Raw genomic sequence first — 19,975 nt, 5'->3', positions numbered from 1 at the left:
AACCCAATCGCTGGCTCCCGACCATTCCCGGGCCCTGTCCCCACCCCCTCCTTCCAGCCCACCGCAATCTCCAGCATCCTCCTCCTCAGTAAACCCCGCCCCTGCAGTCATGACCCCACCCCCCCCCGCAGTTCCATCCCCCTGCCCCCCCGCTGACTCCCCCACCCCGCCCCCACCCCATCTCCCCAGCCCACCCCAGTTGCTGCCTCCTTCCTTCCCCCACCAATCCCTGCTGCAGAATGGCAGCGGGAGCCCCACCGGCTGCCCTCATCAGACCCCGCCCCTATTGGCCCCACCCCCTTGGCACAGCCCAATGCCTCGATGGGCAGTGCCAAGGTGCCCCCGGGCATTGGCACTTTGCCCCTTGGGCACTGCCGGGAGGTCCAGGCTGGCATTGCCAGGGTGCTAATGTCAGGGGGGGTGCAATCTCTTGCCCCCCGACCCCCTGGGGGGGTCTCCAATTGCCCCTCATTCACTACAGCAGGATCGGGCCACCAGCTGCCTAAAAATGGGGAGCTGGTGTAATCCCCGCTGGAGTGGAATGCTCTGGCGGGGTGGGAGAGGCGAGCAGGCCGGGAGAATTCTGTCCCGGGCCCGCTAACCATATTCAAATAATATTGAAATTAACATTTTAATCTTCTTGCATCTCCCGGTTTCCAGCACGGAGCAGACACGGCTGGAATTCTGGCGCTGGGAGACGCACGCAGGGCATGAATGCTCACGCAAACCCTGCAAATCGGCCGTGGCGGGATTTTCCTAAAAATTAGCATAGCTGGATGGGAGAATTGTGGCCACTAACTTTCTTAGCAATGGTCAATTGACCTCATGGTTACCGCATTAGTAATCGCAGAGAACAGAACTAATAATCAAGTTCAAATTCCACTATGGCAGTTTGTGACTTCAATTTAGCAAATTAGATAAATCTGGAATTAAAAAGTCGACATCAGTAATGGTGATCACAAAGCCATCATTATGTGAAAACCCATTTGGTTCACTAATGTCTTTTGGGTGAGGAAATCTGCCGTCTGGTCTACATGTGACTCCAGACCCACAGCGATGTGGTTGTCTCTTAACCTCCCCTCTGAAGTGGCCTCGCAAGTCACGAAGCAACTGACCATCGCCTCCTCAAAGGTAAGATCATAGAATCCAGCAATGCAGAAGGAGGCCATTCAGTCCATCGTGTCTGTGCCAACCACCATCCCACCCAGACCCTATCCCCATAACACCATGCATTTACCCTGGCTAGTCCCCTTGACACTAAGGGACAATTTAGCATGGCCGATCCACCTAACCTGCACATCTTTGGACTGTGGGAGGAAACCGGAGCACCCGGAGGAAACCCACGCAGACACGGGGAGAATGTGCAGACTCCACACTGCCACTGTGCCGCCTTGACAATATAGCCTCTGCCTTTACAATCTGCTTATCAAAACTAAATTAAAAATCCCAAGAGTTAGATGGCCGCGAGCTAGTCTTGCCAGTGTTGCCCACATCTTTTGAATGGACATTTTTACTGAAATCCCAGCTTGTGGCTATCTAACTCTTCCTTACTGATTAAGCTTGTCTGCTAACTCAGTGACGGTGCCAGACGTTACACCTGGGATTTTTCGTTTAGTTTTGATAAGCAGCTTGTAAAAGCAGGGACTATATTATCAGGCCAGCACAGTGGCACAGTGGTTAGCACCGCTGCCTCACAGCGCCAGGGATCCAGGTTCAATTCCCGGCTTGGGTCGCTGTCTGCGCGGAGTTTGCACATTCTCCCCGTGTCTGCGTGGGTTTTCCCCGGGTGCTCCGGTTTCCTCCCACAGTCCAAAGATGTGCGGGTTAGGGGGATTGGCCATGCTAAATTGACCTTAGTGTCAGAGGGGCTAGCTAGAGTAAATACATGGGGTTATGGGGATAGGGCCTGGGTGGGATTGTGGTCGGTGTAGACACGTTGGACCAAATGGCCTCTTTCTGCATTGTAGGATTCTATGATCTTAAAAAGACAGAGGGGCAAATTTTAATGTCCTGCCCACACCGGGAATCGAAGTGTGTGAGGGGCGGACCATGGAAAGGTCCGTTGATCTCAGGCAGGATTTCCCAGTTTCGGGGTCGGTGAGGCTGGAAATTCCCACCCGGAATGTCAATAATTCTTGCTTCTCAAGTGTTTGCTGTACCCAAGACAAATGAGTTCTACATTTCAGACAATTATCCCGGATCTTGTTGGAGGGAGGCACCTCATGGCATGCTACCATAGACATGATGGGCTGAATGGTCTTCTTTGGAGCAGTAATGACTCTATGGGTGGGACTTTACAGCCTCGCTTATCCCGAAACCGTAAAATCCCACCCGAGGTCAAGGGACCTTCCCATTGTCCACCCCACGCCCGCTCCGATTCCCATGGCGGGCGGGGTGGTTAAGTTCCAGGCTCTGACTCTATGTCCTGTTAGACTTGCTCCCTCATCCTTCAGTGCTGCATACAGCTGGAAATGTGAGCATTGTGTCATGACCGGGCACCTGGGACCTTAAGGAATGGTTGGACCCAACAGTCTATCGCTCTACCCAGTGAGATTTAAGTGTTAATATCTCTGACAAAATTTAATAGCAGTGTTAAGTGCCTGCACAATTTGTCATGGTGAGTTTGGGTAATTATTGAATAAAAGCAATAACTTCACCAAACTATGAAGAAATGCCTTGGTCTGGATTGGAGGCAGAGTTTTTACTTAAATACACAGTAGAAATGGCACTAAGTGACTTATGATGTGGAGATGCTGGCGTTGGACTGGGGTAAACACAGTAAGAAGTCTCACAACACCAGGTTAAAGTCCAACAGGTTTATTTGGTAGCACAAGCCACTAGCTTTCGGAGCGCTGCCCCTTCATCAGGTAAGTGGGAGTTCTGTTCACAAACAGGGCATATAAAGACACAAACTCAATTTACAAGATAATGGTTGGAATGCGAGTCTTTACAGGTACAGACAATGTGAGTGGAGAGAGGGTTAAGCACAGGTTAAAGAGGTGTGTATTGTCTCCAGCCAGGACAGTTAGTGAGATTTTGCAAGCCCAGGCAAGTCGTGGGGGTTACAGATAGTGTGACATGAACCCAAGATACCGGTTGAGGCCGTCCTCATGTGTGCAGAACTTGGCTATCAGTCTCTGCTTGAGCAGAGATTGCTCAGAGAGTGAGAGACTGCTCATAGTCTGCTCAGATGAGGAGGATCGCAACAGACACCTCCAGACGCTAAAAGATGCCTTCATAAGAACAGGATATGGCGCTCGACTCATCGATCGACAGTTCTGATGCGCTACAGCGAAAAACCGCACCAACCTCCTCAGAAGACAAATACGGGACACGGTGGACAGACTACCCTTCGTCATCCAGTACTTCCCCGGAGCGGAGAAGCTACGACATCTTCTCCGGAGCCTTCAACATGTCATTGATGAAGACGAACATCTCGCCAAGGCCATCCCCACACCCCCACTTCTTGCCTTCAAACAACCGCACAACCTCAAACAGACCATTGTCCGCAGCAAACTACCCAGCCTTCAGGGGAACAGTGACACAACACCACACAACCCTGCCACAGCAACCTCTGCAAGACATGCCGGATCATCGACACGGATGCCATCATCTCACGTGAGAACACCATCCACCAGGTACACGGTACATACTCTTGCAACTCAGCCAACATTGTCTACCTGATACGCTGCAGGAAAGGATGTCCCGAGGCATGGTACACTGGGGAGACCATGCAGACGCTACAACAACGAGTGAATGAACACCGCTCGACAAACACCAGGCAAGACTGTTCTCTTCCAGTTGGGAAACACTTCAGCAGTCATGGGCATTCGGCCTCTGATCTTCGGGTAAGCGTTCTCCAAGGCGGCCTTCATGACACACCACAGCGCAGAGTCGCTGAGCAGAAACTGATAGCCAAGTTCTGCACACATGAGGACGGCCTCAACCGGGATCTTGGGTTCATGTCACACTATCTGTAACCCCCACGACTTGCCTGGGCTTGCAAAATCTCACTAACTGTCCTGGCTTGAGACAATTCACATCTCTTTAACCTGTGCTTAACCCTCTCTCCACTCACATTGTCTGTACCTTTAAGACTTGATTACCTGTAAAGACTCACATTCCAACCATTATTTTGTAAATTGTATTTGTGTCTTTATATGCCCTGTTTGTGAACAGAACTCCCACTCACCTGATGAAGGAGCAGCGCTCCGAAAGCTAGTGGCTTGTGCTACCAAATAAACCTATTGAACTTTAACCTGATGCTGTGAGACTTCTTACTATGTGACTTGGTCAGGGATTTTAATGTTAGAATAGAATGATAGAATCCCTACAGTGCAGAAAAGACCATTCAGTCCATCGAGTGCGCACCAACCCTCCGAAAGAGCACCCAACCTCAGCCCAGTGAACCTGCCCTAACCCTGTAACCCCGTGTCGTTGATCATGGCTAATCCATCTATCCCGCACATCTTTGGAGTGTGAGAGGAAACCGGAGCACCCGGAGGAAACCCACGCAGACACGGGGAGAATGTGCAAACTCCACACAGACCGTGACCCAAGCCGGGAATCAAACCGGGGTCCCTGGCGCTGTGAGGCAGCGGTGCTAACCACTGTGCCACAATGCCACCCCGTCAGAGTAATGTCAAATTGAGAGCCCAAAAATAGAGCTTTTTGACTGGTGTTTATGCTCCACACATGCCTCCCCCCACCCTATTCATCTAAAGGCGAACTTAACTGATCATAGCTTAAATTTCCAGTACCTGAGCAGTCAGGGAAAGTGTCTGAATGTTTGTCTTCTCTCTCTCTGAGTGATCTGCTGCCTCTGATATAGAATAAGGAAGCAGATCATAAACATACTGTTCTTTCCCTACTACCTCAGCACTGTTGCATCAAATTGCTGGGGCGTTGAGAAATTTCACCACTGCCTATCTTACAAGTGAAATTCTGCTCTGAAAGTTTCTGAGTCCTGTTGTCATCTGGCTTGTCCTGTGTTCTGCAAGATGATAGTCATCACAAGACACATTTTCCATGGAGAATTAGATATAGAAATTAGATACAGAATCCCTAAGGTGCAGAAGGAGACCATTCGGCCCATCGAGTCTGCACCTACAACCCCACCCAGGCCCTATCCCCGTGACCTCACATATTTACCCCACGAATCCCACTAACCTCCGCATCCCAGGGCACTAAAGGGCAATTTAGCATAGCCAATCCACCTAACCCGCACATCTTTGGACTGTGGGAGAAAACCAGAGCATCTGGAGGAAACCTACGCAGGCGCACGGACAGTGACCCAAGCCAGGAATCGAACCCGGGTCCCTGGTGCTGTGAGGCAGCAGGTTGATTGGCCAAGCTAAATTGCCCCTTAGTGTCCCGGGATGCGTAGATTAGAGGGATTAGTGGGTAAATATGAGGGTTAGCGGGATTAGCAGGTAAAATGTGAAGGGATACGGGGATAGGGCCTGGGTGGGATTGTTGTCGGTGCAGACTCAATGGGCCGAATGGCCTCTTTCTGTACTGTAGGGTTTCTACGGTTTCTTTCTATCGTTTCTAACCACTGTGCCACCATGCCGCCCATGATTAATTAAATTAATTTTCTATTTTTTCACATTTTCTGTTCTTTCTATTGCTTCAGTTCATAGACTGGACCAGATCCTAGACTTACTTGATCCGGTAATATTACGTTTGTTATAATCCCTGCAGAGAAGGATCCCAAAGGATCACACAACAAGATTTCATGTTTTTAGACATTTACTGTAACAAAGTCAATATTGATCAAACATTACTTAGTCGGCAACTGCAGAAAAGATCTTTCCCTTTCTGAATGGGATTGAAACCTCAAGCCATGTTACACCTCATTCCCCGCAGAATTGTAGGACTTACAGGAACCAGATCAAAGCTACTCCCATCTTCCAACAGGCTCCCTCCTCCTTATTTTGCAGAGTCCATCAAACATAATTTTCTTCAGTCGTCTGAGAATCTCCCAAACTGATTTTCAGTAATAAGGCCAACCCCGGCAATCCTTTCTCCCGACCAAGTCAGGCCGAATCATCCAGTGTCATTAAATCTCCACAGTTCCGGAGGAAATAGTAATAGCATCCTGCCTGGTGGCTAACAGAAAACAAATTTTGTTCTCCTCTTCACAGCAGGTGTTGTATTTCTCTGCCTCCCCCTCTCTCTCTTGGGAGTCTTGCCCCCTCGCTGTCTAAGGCACCTGAGTCAATGTTTCTGACCGTAGTAGAGCCAGCCACCTTTTCTTTTGTCTCCAGGTGTTAACAAATGGTGCCTTGCTTTCAAATGGGGCTCGACCTGGGCCCTTGCCCCCATCACAACAACATTACATGGGTTCATTGTCAGATAGACCAGCAAGAGGTCAAATGCCCCTCCCCATTACTGCATTCTACTCTGAATTTAAGGAGACACTTTAAAACACAACCGTCTTGTGAAACCTCACAGTCGTAACCCATAGAACTACACGGATTTGCACAATTTACAGAGGATTCACAGCACAGAAACAGGCCGTTCAGCCCAACTGGACCATGCCAATATTAATGCTCCACACTGGCCTTCCCCCAGTTTACCTTTTATCATTCCTATCAGAATATTCAATTCCTTTCTCTTTCTTTAACTTCCCCTGAAGTGCACCTGTGTCATTTACCACAACCACACCATGTGGTAAGAAGTTTAACGTTCTAACCACTCTCTGGATAGAGAAGTTCCTCCTCATTTCCTAATCTAGTTTTCAACTTCCCCACTGTGGAAATATTTTCTCCATGTCTATGCCACAATCTTAAAGATGTTTTTCAGGCTGCTTCTCCATCTTTACTGGCAAAAAGAGCCAATCCTTCACAGAAATATTGAACATTTATGGTAGTGAAGGAGGCTGTTCGGCCCATCGTGTCTGTGGTGGTGAGAAAAGGAGATCCAACCTAATCCCACTTCACAACTCTTGCGCTGTAGGTATGTCGAGCGCATATCTAAGTGCTTTTTCAATGTGCAGTAGGAAGTCTCACAACACCAGATTAAAGTCCAACAGGTTTATTTGGTAGCACGAGCTTTCGGAGCGTTGCCCCTTCATCAGGTGAGTGGAGGATTGGGTTCACAAACAGGGCATATATAGACACAGGCTCAATTTACAAGATAATGGTTGGAATGTGAGTCTTACCAGGTAATCAAGCCTTTACAGGTGCAGACAACGCGAGTGGAGAGAGGGTTAAGCACAGGTTCAAGAGGTGTGAATTGTCTCAAGCCAGGACAGTTAGTGAGATTTTGCAAGCCCAGGGGTTACAGATAGTGTGACATGAACCCAAGATCCTGGTTGGGGTTGTCCTCATGTGTGCGGAACTTGGATATCAGCGACTCTGCGTTGTCATGTGTCTTGAAGGCCGCCTTGGAGAACGCTTACCCGAAGATCGGAGGCTGAATGCCCTTGACTGCTGAAGTGTTCCCCGACAGGACGTGAATGAAGAAAATGAGGGACCCAGATGTGCAAACATAGAATCCTAACATGCAAAGGGAGGCCATTTGGCCCATCTAGCCTGCACTGACAACAATCCCATCCAGGCCCCATAACGCCAAGTATTTGCTCTGCTTATCCCTCTGACATGAAGCGGCAATTTAGCATGGCCAAATCAGCCTAGCCTGCATATCTTTGGACTGTGGGAGGAAACTGGAGCACCCAGAGGAAACACACGCAGGCACAGGAAGAATACGCAAACTCCAGACAGACAGTGACCCGAGGTCGGGATTGAACCCAGGTCTCTGACACTGTGAGGCAGCAGCATTAACTATCGTGCCACCCAGGGTTTCATCAGGATTTCTGCCTTTGCCACCCTTTCTGGCAGTGAGTTCCAGATCCCCACCACCCTCAACTCTCACCTAATTCTTCTACCAATTACTTTAAATCTATGGCCCTGGTTACTGACCTTGCTGCCAAGGCTATCTGGGTCCCTCACTTTCTTCATTCACGGCCATTAAATCTCCCCCCAGTCCCCCTCAAACAAAACAACTCCGGTTCATGTTTTCCGTTCACACTAACATGGACAGGCTGGATCTGTATACTTCGGAGTTGAGAAGAATAAGAGGTGATCTTACCGAAACACATAGAATTCTGAGGAGGCTTGACAGGGCAGATGCTGGGAGAATGTTTCCTCTTGTGGGAGAGACAAGAACTAGGGGACACAGCTTCAACATAAGAGGTCTCCCATTTCAGATGGAGGTGAGTGGAAGCCAGGGCTGTAGTGGTATCGTCGCTGGACTAGTAATCCAGAGACTCAGGATATCTGAGAATCCAGGTTCAAATCCCACCACGGCAGATGGTGAAATATGAATTCAATAAAAATCTGGAATCGAAAGTCTAATGATGACCATGAACCCATCTGGTTCACTAATGTCCTTTAGGGAAGGAAATCTGCCATCCTTACCTGGCCTGGCCGACATGTGACTCCAGAGCCACAGCAATGTGGTTGGCTCTCAACTGTCCCCTCAAGGATGTGTAATAAATGCTGTTACCCACATCCCATGAGCAAATTTTAAAAATGGAGGAGAATCTCTCTTCCCCAGAAAGTGGTGGGGGCAGGATCATTGAATACGTTTAAATAGATTCTTGACTAACAAGTGAGTCAAAAAGGACGGGCAGGAAAGTGGCATTGAAGTCACAATCAGATCAATCATGTTATTATTGAATGGCAGAGCAAAGCTTGAGGAGCCAGATAGCCTACTCCTGCTTCTAATTTGCATGTTTGTAACATCCTTTCAGGAGACAGTTATAACCTCTCTATTGTCAATCTATTTTACTTGGGGTCATAGAGTTTTACAACACAAAAAGAGGCCCTTCAGCCCATCGTGTCTGCGCCAGCCATCAAGCACCTATCTATTCTAATCCCATTTTCCATATCTTTGTATGCTATGATGTTTCAAGTGCTCATCTAAATGCTTCTTCAATGTTGTGAGCGTTCCCACCTCTACCGCCCTTTCAGGCAGTGAGATTCCCACCATCCTCTGGCTGAAAGTTTTTCCACAAATCCTCTCTAAATCTCTTGCCCATTAAATCTGTGCCTCCTGATTATTGACACTCTACCAAGAGGGAAGGTTTCCCTATCTTTCCCAATCAATCACAGATTGCCTGTTGGGGTTGGTTTAGCTTAGTTGGCTGGACAACTGGTTAGTGATGCAGAGCGCGACCAACAGTGTGGGTTCAATTCCTGTGCTGGCTGAGCTTATTCATGAAGGTCCCACCTTCTCAACCTTGCCTCTTGCCTGAGGTGTGGTGATCCTCAGGTTAAATCACCACCCATCAGCTCTCCCCCTCAAAAGGGGAGAGCGGACTATGGGACTATGGCAGCTTTTCCTTGATGACTATTATAAGTTTGTTTAACTCAATCAGGTCCCCCCTCAGCCTTCCCTGCTCTGAGGGAAACAACCCCAGTCTAACCAACCTCTCTTCATAGCTGAAACGTTCCAGCCCAGGCAACATCCTGGTGAATCTCCTCTGCGCCCTCTCTAGTGTAGTCACATCCCTCCAATAGTGTGGCTTCCAGAACTGCACACAGTCCTCCATTATTTATGTTTTGTGCTGGTTGGGAGAATTTGTACATCAATGGCAGGCCTTTGTTCCCATCCCAGGGACTGAGACTATAATTCAGGCTGACAATGCCAGTGTACTATCGAAGGAGTGCTGCTCTGTCAGAAGTGCTATCTTTTGAATCCGTTCTCAGTCAGCATTGATCCTCTAATATGGGCCACCACCAGATTGCTTTGAGTCAGGAGATTTGGGGGTTCCAGTCCAATTTCAGGGCTGAGAGAAGAACAGAAAATGCTGGAAAATCTCAGTAGGCCTGACAGTATCTGTGGAGAGAAAATAGAGCCAATGTTTAGTGTCTGGATGACCCTGTGTCAGAGCTGCAGACAAAGGGTCATCCTGGCTCGAAACATTGGCTCTATTCTCTCTCCAAAGATGCTGTCAAACCTGCTGAGATTTTCCAGCGCTTTCTGCTTTTGTTTCAGATTCCAGCATCCGTAGTATTTTGCTTTTATTTCAGAACTGAGGGAGTGCTGCACTGTCAGAGTTGCTGTCTTTCAGACAACATGACACGAAATGTCCCACGGCACCATAGAAACAGCAGGGGAGCTCATCCTAGTGTCTGGGCCTACAACCAACATAGAAAGAAAAAGCTTATCTTGTCTTTATCTTACTGTGGTTTGTGGGATCTTGCTGTGTGCGAACGGGCTGCTGCATTTCCCACATCACAACAGTGACTACTCTTCAAAAAGTACCTCATTGGCTGGAAAGTAGCTTGACACTTCCTGTGGTCATGAAAGGAACTAAATAAATGCAATTTCTTTGCAATTCACCGCATTGCATAGAATCATAGAATCCCTACAGTGCAGAAGGAGGCCATTTGGCCCATCGATCCTGCACCGACAACAATCCCACCCAAGTCCTATCCTATCCCCATAACACCATATATTTGCCCTCCTAATCCCCCTGACACTAAGGGACAATTTAGCATGGCCAATCAACCTAACCCGAACATCTTTGGACTGTGGGAGGAAACAGGAACATCCGGAGGAAACCCACGCAGACACGGGGAGAATGTGCAAACTCCACACAGACAGTGACCCAAGGCTGGATTTGAACCCTGGGCCCCTGGTGCTGTGAGGCAGCAGTGCTAACCACTGTGCCGCCGTGCCGCCCCTGAGCGTTTGTGGGAGTTTGCTGTGCACAATTTGCATAATCAACGGTGATCTACTCTGCAGATAAAATTGTTCATGCACTTCAAAACAAAAGTATAAGAGAAGCTTTGGAAGAATTGTGATTTCCAATAACCCACAGCTGGATGAAGGGATTCAGAAGTGTGCAGTGTACATGCGCATGGAAGGTTCCATCATCATCATCTCTCTCTGTGTTCCAGCTGAATGAGCCTTTGTTGCAAAGAGATCACTGGCTGGGGACAGTCACATTGCAGCACTGAAACTGACCCAGAAACTGACCAGGAAAGAGAGAGATAGAGAGAGAGGCTGACTGCCTTTTCAGTATCTCCAGCCCCCGGAGCACTGCCTTGGCAGTGAGTAAGTATCTAACTGCAGAAAATTAAACGTTGCTAAATTTATATATCCCCCTTGCCCAGCAAAGAGCTCTATCTAATGGAGACTCTCACTGGGGAGGGGACAGCTACACCATCCTAGTTTTACGGTGAAGGCGAGGGGAAAGGAACAAGGGCAATGATATTGTGTGTCTGGGGTGTGGGACATCAGTGAAACTCAGCGCTCAGGGTCCCGACCAGAAAAGTCGCTCCCTTATTCAGACAACACTCCCTCCCCCAGTCAGTCAGTCAGCCATGGTCATGTTCCAGCTTGGCCTGTCATCTCCAATCGTCCTGACATTGGCCAGATTTCAGATCCTGACTTTGTAAAATGGCCCCAAGGGGCTGAGTTACTGCTTGACCTTTGAGCACCACCAAATCACAAAGTGACACTCCAGTGCAGTACCGAGGGTGTGCGGCACTGTCGGAGGGCTCAATCTTTTGTATCTAATGTTAGAATGAGGGTGTGCGTAAGGGATCCCATGGCACTATTTTATCATAGAATCCCTACAGTGCAGAAGGAGGCCATTTGTCCCAGTGAGTCTGCACCAACTCTCCGACAGCATATCTTACCCAGTCCCTCTCCCCTGCCTTATCTCCGTAACCCCACACATTTATCATGGCCAATCCATCTAACCTACGCATCTTTGGGACACTAAGGGGCAATTTAGCATGGCTGATCCGCCTATCCTGCACATCTTTGGAGTGTGGGAGGAAACCGGTGCACCCAGAGGAAACCCACGTAGACACGGGGGGAAAATGCAAACTCCACACAGACAGTGACCAAGGCTGGAATTGAGCCCGGGTCCCTGGCGCTGTGAGGCAGCGGCGCTGACCACTGTGCCAAACAGTGGGGAATTCCACCTGGTGTCCTAGCCTCAATTGACATCACAAAAAAAGATGATGACCGTTGCCACATCACTGCTTGAGGGATCTTGCTGTGTGCAAATTAACTGCCAGGTTTCTTGCATCATAACAATGACTACACCTCAAAAGAACTTCATTGGATTTAAAGAGCTTTGTGGTATTTGTTGATTGGGAAAGTTCTAGATAAATGCGCATGTTTTAATGATCCAGGCAGACACTCCCATCGCATTATTAAAGGAATGCAATGACTTCTCCCTCCCCAGGCCTAATCCTGGTGTCCGCCGAGGGATTATTCTTGGCACCATCCTATTTCTCATCCAGAAGTTGCCCTTTTAGCAGCAATATCAGAGCACAGTTTCAAGTTCCACACATTACACCAGATACAGCTGAGGAGAGGCTCCCTTCTTTTCCCACTCCTTGTCTGACCGTAGGAAGGTTTTTTTTTAAGGATATTTGCCTATTCAATGATGTTTAACAGTTTATGGGTAGTGACTGTAAAAGATAGACAGGTTTTTTTGAGCTTTTTTTTGAAGTAAAAGGCACAGTGGCTAGCAATGCAACCTTTAGATAGAACCAGCATATCAGAGTAAAGGTAACTGAGCGTCTGATTAGTTTATTAATCCTTAAATTTATTTACAAGCAAAGATAATATTTCTCTAACTGTCTCCACCATTCTTAACATCTTCCTCACTTTCCCCACTCTCCCAATGCCCAAAAAATACTTTATATCTGCAAATATGGGGCGGCAATGTGGCACAGTGGTTAGTACTACTGCCTCACAGCACCAAGGACCCGGGTTCAATTCCAGCCTCAGGTCATTGTGCGGAGTTTGTACATTCTCCCCGTATCTGCGTGGGTTTCCTCCCACAGTCCAAAGATGTGCAGGATAGGTTGATTGGCCATGCTAAATTGCCCCTTAGTGTCTCGGGATGTGTAGGTTTGGGGGAATTAGCGGGCTACGTGAGTGGGGTTGCGGGGATAGGGCAGGGGTGGACCTGGGTAAGATACTCTGTCAGAGAACCGGTCTAAGTAAAATAATTAAACCATTCTACACTGGAACGTCACACATATGCACCCGTAAATTACAGAGTGAGAGGATTGATTGGTGATATTTTAAAGTCCAATAAAGATTAAAGTTATACAGTTCTGGTAGATTGATAATTTAGGTGGATCCAGGCTGGTTTCAGTGTTGAGGAGGTTTAAAGCACAATTGTTGTTCTGCGGGGTTGATTTTCTGTTTCTCAATCTCTGCCTGGGCGGCACAGTGGCACAGCGGTTAACACTGCTGCCCCACAGCGCCAGGGACCCGGGTTTGATTCCCAGCTCGTGTCACTGCCTGTGCGGAGTTTGCACGTTCTCCCCATGTCTGCATGGGGGTGCTCCGGTTTCCTCTCACAGTGCTGATTAGGTGCATTGGCCGTGCTAAATTCTCCCTCAGTGTACCCGAACAGGCGCCAGAGTGTGACAACGAGGGGATTTTCACAGTAACGTCATTGCAGTGTTAATGTAAGCCTTCTTGTGACTAATAAATAAACCTCACTTTACTTTGATAGTCAAACAAAGCAGACAGGGTTCAAGTTTGTAAAGATAGGTGCAGGGGGAGGCCCACACAGGGATCTGTTGTGCTGTTCATTTCCAGACTGGTTTGTTTCTCCCAGGATCTTGGAGTAATAAAGATTTTGTTACCCAAAGTCAGTTTTGGTCATGCGACCACCTGCTTACTTTCCATGCAAATTGTAAGTTTGAAGCCGATGCGACAGAATGAGGAACGGATGGTGGCTATTCATACCTACTTATGATGAACTGGTCCCTCTACAATGCTCTTTTGTTTAGTGTCACTTGGAGCCATGGAGTTTGGGTCAATAAATATCTTTAAGGCAGAGGGAGAGAGATTGTTGACTATTAAGGGTTATCAGTGTTAGGCAGAATGTGAAAGTGAAGCCATTATCTTGGTGCAGGCAGAGCCACTGTTCCTCATTCAGAAGTTTGTATGCCTGTCTGCCTCATTTGCACTATCACTTCTGCACCTGGGTGTCTCTGGAGAGGGAGCTCGCAGATGCTGTGATGTCTTCCGTGACCAGTGGGCTCTGCAGGTGCTGGAGTCCACATTGCCCCCCCATCAATAATGTTTAAATTAAGTATCCACAGGAGATTGCTGGGACTGTCTTAGTACTAAACCCCCTTGTTATGCTTGGACAGACATTTCCCTACCAGAAATGTACCCCAGTGTCCTATACATCCCAGGGCTAGCACACTCCAACCTTGTGGCGCCCACTAGTGGTGGAAGCCTCAAGCGGACTGGCGAAGCATCTTGTGCTCCCTCTCCAGGTGTGGATATAACCATGGAAAAGGGGTCTCGGCTTTAAACATACTCATTGACACTGCCTCCTGGGCGCCACAGGGTTGGAGTGCGCTAGCCACGGGATGTGTAGAACACTAGGGTACACTTCTGGTAGGGAAAGGTCCGTCCAAGTATAACAAGGGGGTTAGTACTAAGACAGTCCCAGCAATCTCCTGTGGGTACTTAATTTAAATGTTATTGATGAGGGTTCAATGTGGACTCCAGCACCTGCAGAGCCCACTGGTCACGGACGACATCACAGCATCTGCGTGCTCCCTCTCTGGGGAAGAGATCCAGAGATTCACAACCTTTAGAGAACAGGTTTCTTGTCATCTCTGTCTTAAAGGAAATACCCCTTAATTTTAAACTGTGTGTCCTACTTCTAGTTCACATCAAACACTCCCAGGGCAGGTACACCACAGGGTTAGATACAGAGTAAAGATCCCTCTACACTGTCCCCATCAAACACTCCCAGGACAGGCACAGCACCGGGTTAGATACAGAGTAAATCTCCCTCTACACTGTCCCCATCAAATATTCCCAGTCCAATGCCGGCATCTCCACATCATGTCCATCAAACACTCCCAGGACAGGTACAGCACTGGGTTAGATACAGAGTAAAACTCCCTCTACACTGTCCCCATCAAACACGCCCAGCACAGATACAGCACGGGTTTAGATACAGAGTAAAGCTCCCTCTACACTATCCCCATCAAACACTCCCATGATAGGTACAACAGCACGGGGTTAGATACAGAGTAAAGCTCCCTCTACACTGTCCCATCAGACACTCCAGGACAGGTACAGCATGGGGTTAGATACAGAGTAAAACTCCCTCGACACTGTCCCCATCAAACACTCCCAGGACAGGTACAGCACGGGGTAAGATACAGAGTAAAGCTCCCTCGACACTGTCCCCATCAAACACTCCCAGGACAGGTGCAGCACGGGGTTAGATACAGAGTAAAACTCCCTCTGCACTGTCCCCATCAAACACTCCCAGGACAGATACAGCACGGGGTAAGATACAGAGTAAAGTTCCCTCGACACTGTCCCCATCAAACACTCCCAGGACCGGTCCAGCACGGGGTTAGATACAGAGTAAAACTCCCTCTGCACTGTCCCCATCAAACACTCCCAGGACAGGTGCAGCACGGGGTTAGATACAGAGTAAAACTCCCTCTGCACTGTCCCCATCAAACACTCCCAGGACCGGTCCAGCACGGGGTTAGACACAGAGTAAAGCTCCCTCTACACTGTCCCCATCAAACACTCCCAGGACAGGTACAGCACGGGGTTAGACACAGAGTAAAGCTCCCTCTACACTGTCCCCATCAAACACTCCCAGGACAGGTACAGCACGGGGTTAACTGAAGAGTCATTGTTGAGCAATGTGCCAACAATGTTACTTTTCTTTGGTGTGGAACGGTGATGGATTGTGGCTAATACTGCCCTTGTTTACACCCCCAATCCGAGTTTCTGTACCCTCTGCTTGAGACTATCTTCAGTGGTCTGAGTTTGGACTGGTGTGTGCCCATTACATTGTGTTTCCTGCGAGATATTAACTTCAGATTTCCAGCCTCTGCAGCACTTTGCTCTTGTGACTGTGGTTGTAAAAATATCTTTGTGATGTCCTGAGAGTCACGATGTAAACTTTTCATCAAGCACCGAAGAAAAAATGTTTTTAAATTCATTCATGGGACATGGGCGTCGCTGGCCGGGCCAGCATTTATTGCCCATCCCTAGTTGCCCGAGGGTAGTTGAGAGTCAACCACATTGCTGTGGGTCTGGAGTCACATGTAGGCCAGACCAGGTAAGGACGTCAGATTTCCTTCCCTAAAGGACATTAGTGAATCAGATGGGTTTTTCCAACAATTGACAATGGTTTCACGGTCATCAGTAGATTTTTAATTCCAGATATTTTTTAAAATTTGAATTCAAATTCCGCCATCTGCCATGGCGGGATTTGAACCCGGGTCCCCCAGAACATTAACTGAATTTCTGGATTAAATAGTCCAGCGATAATACCACTAGGCCACCACCTCCCCCTAAAACCAATCCATTCCTCCTGTAAATCCCAATCCCTTTGCTGCCTCTGTCCTTTTCATTCTGCCAGCGAGGGTTGTAGTGCTGACTTCCCACTCGAATCAGTGACCTGCCAGTGACAATAACTCGGGACGCTCTCCCTCCTCGTGGGCTTGTGGCTTTGGGAAGAATGGGGAACTTGCAGAAAGTCCCTGCAAATCAGCCTCATCGTATCAGCTGTGGCCTTACACAAACTGGTGCATCCGATTTTAATCCACATTCTCTCAGGGTGTGGCTATCAGAAGGCTAGTATTTATTGCAGGAAGAATGTGCAGATGCCAGCCTTTGAGAACCACTTCACACAGCAGTAGGAGACTGCGTTGTGTTCCCGTAGGATACTGGACACAGTTCTTGCCCCCAGAAAAATACTTTATTCATCAAATCTGGATAGTGTCTGACATAATTCAAATCTTACATTATGTGCAATATTGGAAAATGTCTTTCAGTTTAGTATGCGGCACTCTGAGGGTCTCACTCCACTTACACTCCAGGTTAGATTTACAATGTGCATTTACATTTCATGGCGAACATTTTCTGGTGCTAACAGCCTGAGGCTTCTTTGCACCCGTTCCCAGCCCTTGCTCTGGTGGAGAAGAGATTGTACTCATGATGTGGAGATGCCGGCGTATCAGTTTGGAGTATTGGAGTATCATTTGGTAGCAAATGATAAATAAACCTGTTGGACTTTAACCTGGTGTTGTTAAAACCCTTACGGAGAAGAGATTAGCCAGTGGCTGATGGTGAAGGAGGCCATTCGACCCATTGAGTCTGCACCAACTCTCCGAGAGAACATCTCCCCCAGGCCCTGTAACCCCATGCATTTAGCGTGGCCAATCCACCTAACCTGCACACCTTTGCAGTGTGGGAGGAAACCGGAGGAAACCCACGCAGACAAGGGGAGAACGTGCAGACTCCGCACAGACAGTGACCCAAGACCGCAATTGAACCGAGATCCCTGGCGCTGAGGCAGCAGTGCTAACCACTGTTCTAGGGTTAAATAGAAGTAGATAGAGGCTCAGATTGGGTAAGGATGGCTTGTGTCTTTCCCTAACAACCAGCTGGGTTTTTTCTCTCCACAATAGTCCAACATGGCCACTTTTACTGAAACCAGGTTCAAATTCCCAAACTTGGTGCTAGGCTGTAACCGCCCCCTCCCCCCACCCTCTGGATTATTTATCTAGTAATAAAACCATTACACAACCCAACTTTGAAAATGTGGCAAAGCAATTGTGCAAGGAGGATAAAGAATTGTGGAACTAATGGACAAACTAAATCCTGTCGGGCATGTGTAGCAGTGGAGGGGTGGGGATTCAAAGAAGATTTCAAAGAGCAAAGAAAAGTACAGCACAGGGACAGGCCCTTCGGCCCTCCAGGCCTGTGCTGATCATGATGCCCAAACTAAACTAAAGAAACCCTTCTGCCCTTACTCGGTCCCTATCCCTCTATTCCCTCCCTATTCATGAACCCATCCAGATGCCTCTTAAATGTTGCTAATGTGCCTGCTTCCACCACCTCCTCTGGCAGCGCGTTCCAGGCACCCACCACTCTCTGCATGAAAAACTTCCCCCACACATCTCCCTTAAACTTTCCCCCCTCTCATCTTGAACCTGTGCCCCCTTGTAGTTGATTCTTCCATCCTGTGAAAAAGCCTCTGACTATCCACCCTGTTTATGCCTCTCATAATTTTGTAGACCTCTATCGGGTCTCCCCTCAGCCTCCATCTTTCCAGTGAAAACAACCCTAGTTTATTCAACCTGTCCTCATAGCCAACACACTCGAGACCAGGCACCATCCTGGTGAACCTTTGCACTCTCTCCAAAGCTTCCACTTTCTTCTGGTAGTGTGGTGACCAGAACTGCACGCAATGCTCCAAATGCGGCCTAACCAATGTTATATATAGCTGCAACATGAAACCATCAATCATCCAAGCCATGCAATTTAAAGTTTGCATTCTCTTTTTTTTCCAGTGGAATCTGCTGCTGGGACAATTGTACAAAGGGTAACAAACATGGAAGCGTGGAAAAAGACTGGCGATTTACTGAGCGATTTTATCAATCGGGTATCGATTACAAAAGCAGAGAGGTCATGATGGAGTTGTATAGAACTTTGGTGAGGCCACAGCTGTATGTAGATCTGGTCTCCACATTATCGGAAGGATGTGATTGCTCTGGAGGGGGTGCAGAGGAGATTCACCAGGATGCTGCCTGGGATGGAACATTTAAGTTATGAAGAGAGGTTGGATAGGCTTGGGTTGTTTTCATTGGAGCAGGGAAGACTGAGGGGTGACCTCATCAAGGTGTTCAAGATTATGAGGGACATGGACAGGGTGGATAGGGAGCAGCTGTTCCCCTGAGTTGAAGGGTCAGTTACGAGGGGGCACAAGTTAAAAGTGAGGGGTGGGAGGTCTAGGGGGGGATTTGAGGAAAAACCTTTTTACCCAGAGGGTGGTGAGGGCCTGGAATGCGCTGCCTGGGAGGGTGGTGGAGGCGGGATGCCTCACATCCTTTAAAAAGTATCTGGATGAGCACTTGGCACATCATAACATTCAGAGCTATGGGCCAAGTGTTGGCAAGTGGAATTAGGTGGGCAGGTCAGTGCCTGTAATGCATCGGTACAGATTCGATGGGCAGAAGGGCCTCTTTTGCACTGTAGTAATCTGTGATTCTGTGACTCCAGTCCCCGGCCTGCTCCCAAGGCTGCTATCACTATTACTGCCCTGAATATGAGAAAGGTTTCAGGTCACCGTCCAGTTGGGAGAGAAACTTGTGGGTTCACACTGGGGAAAGGCCGTCTGAGTGCCCCTCTGTGTCAGAAAGGCTTTTACAGCTGCAGCAACTTGAGCAGACATCAGCGGATCCGCAGGGAGAGGGCCTTTATCTGTACAGTGTGTGAGAAGCGTTTCTGTGCCTCAGGCGAACTTGCCAGGCAAGTGCAGGATCGCACCGGTGACCCATCGTTCTGCTGCTCCAGGTCTGGGAAGGGGTTTCGGATGCCCAGGGAGATGCTGCCTCACCAGGTGTCGCACAGCTGGGAGAGGCGGTTTGAGGGCAGCGTGTGTGTTAGAAGCGGGTTTGGACTGCCGGTTACCTGGCAAAACACTGGCGCCTCCACAGCCTTGGGAAACCCTTTGAGTGCAGCATGTGCAAGAAAGCGTCCCGAGTTACCAGCTACCTGGCAAAGCACGAACCGATTCACACCGGGGAGAAGCCGTCATGTGAAACATAGAAACATAGAAGCCCTACAGTACAGAAAGAGGCCATTCGGCCCATCGAGTCTGCACCGACCACAATCCCACCCAGGCCCTAGGAGAGACTAAAATTGTTGGAGAGACCACACTTGGAGTATTGTGTGCAGTTTTGGTGTCCTTATCTGAGGAAGGATGTTCTTGCCATAGAGGGAGCACAAGCGAAGGTTTACCAGGCTGATTCCTGGGATGGCAGGTCTGTTAAATGAGGAGAGACTAAGTCGGTTAGGATTATATTCACTGGAGTTTAGAAGAGTGAGAGGGGATCTCATAGAAACTTATACATTCTAACAGGGTTAGACAGGATAGATCCAGAAAAAATGTTCCCAATGGTGGGGGGAATCCAGAAGTAGG

The 19,975-nt window shown here is 48.5% G+C and overlaps 1 long non-coding RNA gene across 1 annotated transcript in view; it reads right to left on the bottom strand.

The window, feature by feature from the left end:
• Positions 1 to 4,792, bottom strand: part of LOC144479172 (uncharacterized) — a 33,201-nt gene extending 28,409 nt beyond the window's left edge. The window contains exon 1 of the long non-coding RNA XR_013495479.1: positions 4,761 to 4,792. This is a non-coding gene — a long non-coding RNA (uncharacterized LOC144479172). The remainder of the gene's footprint in view (positions 1 to 4,760) is intronic.
• Positions 4,793 to 19,975: the final 15,183 nt, after the last annotated feature.

The sequence above is a fragment of the Mustelus asterias genome, chromosome 25, assembly GCF_964213995.1.
Source record: "Mustelus asterias chromosome 25, sMusAst1.hap1.1, whole genome shotgun sequence".
Taxonomy (NCBI): Eukaryota; Metazoa; Chordata; class Chondrichthyes; order Carcharhiniformes; family Triakidae; genus Mustelus; species Mustelus asterias.
The sequence above is the reverse complement of the archived record's forward strand: the minus strand, read 5'-3'. Positions and strand labels throughout refer to the sequence as shown.